General features: G+C 46.8%; 1 long non-coding RNA gene across 1 annotated transcript; it reads left to right on the top strand.

Annotated features, from left to right (window-relative positions):
• Positions 1–1,835: 1,835 nt before the first annotated feature.
• LOC142836710 (uncharacterized) lies at positions 1,836–2,938 on the top strand. Its single transcript, XR_012908160.1, has 3 exons — positions 1,836–1,878; positions 2,069–2,281; positions 2,625–2,938. It is a non-coding gene; the product is annotated as an uncharacterized LOC142836710 (long non-coding RNA).
• The last annotated feature ends 528 nt before the right edge of the window (positions 2,939–3,466 follow it).

Genomic DNA, 3,466 nt, shown 5'->3' on the forward strand with positions numbered 1-3,466 from the left:
ACTTGGGATTGCCTGCTAGCCAAAAGCTGTCTCGTTTTATGCTCATCTATTCCTCTCAGACTTGAAAACTCAAGGTACTGCTCTTTAACAGGCTTCATAGTCCAGCATTAACAGGTTTCAATCTTCATAGCCTTTTGCTATGACACCAATTTATAAAATCTGGTCCAGTTCTCTTACAGGTTCCTGGAAAAGATCTATCACTACACCAAAATCAGATCTGGTAAAAATCCAAGGTTGTTAATTTTTTTTTTTTTCGAGACAGGGTTTCTCTAAAGTATTTGGTGCCTATCCTGGAACTAGCTCTTGTAGACCAGGCTGGCCTCGAACTCACAGAGATCCACCTGCCTCTGCCTCCCGGGTGCTGGGATTAAAGGCGTGTGCCACCACCGCCCAGCTAAGGTTGTTAATTTTTAACCCCAGCCAGTTTTAAGCATATTTTGCAGGTTATTCCTGCTGCCTACTTCAAGACCAACCTACAAAATGCTCCCAGGACAACACCAAAAGCACCTGTACCAGCTCCTGGGACTTCATTGGTGCTGACTCTTCTGGATCAAGGACATCTGCCAACTAAAATCTGGTTTCCTCTGCTGTTGTGTCTCATCCTATGGCTAGCCCCATATCATAGGTCCAATAATAACAATATTTTTTTTCCTCCTAGACATCTGCCTTCTTACCTCCCTCAAGAAACAAATGCCTGGTGTCTCCGGGATGACAGTGAACAGAATGCCTTTCCAGTCATACCACCCGCTGAGCATGGACCCACCAACACCCAGCTCTCCCCTCCCCATGTCGCCCCCATGTCACCCCCATGCCCACAGGAAGTAGCCAGACTTGAGTCTATGCCCTTTTTCCAAAGAGAACCTAAAATGTTCGTCATAATGATCATTTCAACTTTTTGTCAGCCCTATATCCAAAGAGTCTGGAATGTTAAGTATGGGGCCTCGTCCCCTGGTATCCATCCCAGCCCCCTTGGCCTGGGAGTTGCATTAGTCTGGACTCCAAATCCCAGCATGCCAGGTCAGGGGTCAGGACCACTCCCACAGGGTATTTAAGTGGGCTCCCAGAGGAGAAACATGTGGTTCCAGGTTTGCATGTGCCTCCTGCTTTCCTGTCTCCCTGCAAGGCGCTCGGCCACCTGAGAGCACTATATTTAATAAAATAATGGGCATTTTAATTTGGTTTGATCTGACCTAATTGGATTTTTTTGCGCCGGCAGAGCCTCCCCTCTTAGGATTTTTTTTCCCTAACAATCTGAAATACCCTTAACCACTGTGCCATCTCTCCAGCCCTGTATGCATGCATGTTTGTGTGCATGTATATAAGCAGACATGTGTGTGCAGTGCTAGCAGAGGCCAGAAGAGGGCACTGGATCCCTCAGAGCTGGAGCTGGGGTTAGAGATGGTTGTGAGCCACCATTGTAAACAAACTGAGGTCCTTTACAGGAGCAGAAAGTGCTCTTAACCGGGGAGCCATCTCTCCAACCCAGTTCAATAGATTTCTGATTTCGTTTTTGGGTTTTTTTTTGGGGGGGGGGTTGGGGAGAATTCGTAAAGATATTGGCTTTTAGGGTCTCACAGCTCTGAGCCATCCCTCTTCCAGACAGGAGGCAGACTCCTCTTTGAACCTGGCTTTGCTAAGCATATTTACCGTCCTTCAGGAATGGCATGCTTGGAATGTGATTTCATCTTATCAGCCTCCTCCCCAGCTGCCAAGGTAGCAGGAAGGCAGGAGGGTGCCAGAAACTTCTCTTCAAAGCCCTTCACACTTGCCAGTAGCCTGTCCACTGCCCTTCTGGTCTCAACCTGTTGCTGTGGGTCCCTCCTTCCTCCAATGACCTCTGGCCTCCTTCAATGCTGAATGCCTTGGGCGCGGGAGGAGGTAAGAATCAAAGCAATTCTAGAAACTTCTTTGTGTACTTTGATGTTTTGAAAATTCTCTGGTTAAAAGAATATGAAGTTGGGCTTTTAATTAATGAAAACCCACTCCAGGGGACCAAACTGTGGGATTCAGTCAATAATAAGTTCCAAATCCAGGAAGCAGATGTTCTGAGACTCGTTTATTTATTTAGCATGGACACATACTTGTGGTGCTGCGATCTGGCTACGTAAGTGCTCTGACAAGACCGGAAATCCGTCCCGAGGAATTTTATACAAGAGAAGACTCCTTTTCTGCCTCCTGGTTTCCAAGGTTGTACTTTGAAGCTTAACACCTGGCTGGCTTAGCTCCCTCTGCAAGGCAAAGACTCAGTCACCTGACCTGGAGCCCCTACCTCACTTGTTAGGCAAGCCTCCCTAATAGTAGGGAGGGTGATGACGGTTGCCTTGACTCTTGTCTGGTCTTTAAGAAGAACCAGTACTTTATTCTAAGAAAATGACCATGCACTGAGGTACTTACCGTTCTCCTGTGAACTAGCCCCAGGTAAATTATTTTATCAGTATAATAATGATTTTAGAGAGCTTAAGGGATTGGGAGGGAGTCCCAGGGCTCAATTCACAAAGTGTGCTTTTTGCTTTTGGAGATCTGGAGTTATAAAATGAAACTGATTCTCCGGCTGCCTCAGGGACCAGTGCTGTGGTTCATTTAATTTCCTGGATACGTAAAGCTAATCCAGAGGTTTGTTTCAGCTCCTGCACTTGACAAACCTTGGTTCAATTGTGACGGCTGGAAACGTGGACTACTCCCTTTCTGAGAGAGAATGTGTGGCTAGCCCTGACACTTGACCGTTCCTGAAGCTGGTCACGAGGGACTGAAGGACTTGTGTGGTGGAGGCACGTTAGGGGGTCTCCGTGGCCAACAATGAACTTCTTAACCTGCCTGTTACAGTAAGGTCAGTGCTGGCTTCTCCTACAAAGTGATCCAGTCCTCTGGCTCTGGTAGTGATATCATCTGACCCCACAGAGCTGGAGAACAGACTTTCTTCTAGCTGCTGGGGATTAAATACAAGACTTCAATTTCTCCCAAGGGCTGGGTCATAAACACGTAAATTTGGGATCTTGCATTGGCTTCTTCTTATTTCATTTTCTATATTTATTTATATTTTGTATTCTTTGCAGTATTAGGGATTGAACCTAGGGCACAGAGAATTTGAGGCAAGTGCTTTGTTATTGAGCTGTGTCCCCAGCTCTCTGTCTTAGTTAGGGTTCATTTATTGCTATGACCGAAAACAACCTGGCGAGGAAAAGAAAGGTTTACTCCAGTTTACACCTTGTAGTTCTTCATCCAGGAATATGGGGCAGGATCTCAAAGCAGGAACCTGGAGGCAGGAGCTGAAGCAGAGCCATGGAAGAAGGCTACTTACTGGCTTGCTCCTGGTGACTTGCTCAGCCTGCTTAGATAACTCTGCGTCACCTGCCCAAGGCTGGCACTGCCCACAGTGAGCTGGGCCTTCTCACTTCAATTGTCAATCAAAAATATACATCAGAGGCTTGCCAACAGACTAACGTGGTGGAGGCATTGTTCAGTGGCT

The sequence above is a fragment of the Microtus pennsylvanicus genome, chromosome 17 (genome assembly GCF_037038515.1).
Source record: "Microtus pennsylvanicus isolate mMicPen1 chromosome 17, mMicPen1.hap1, whole genome shotgun sequence".
Lineage (NCBI taxonomy): Eukaryota > Metazoa > Chordata > Mammalia > Rodentia > Cricetidae > Microtus > Microtus pennsylvanicus.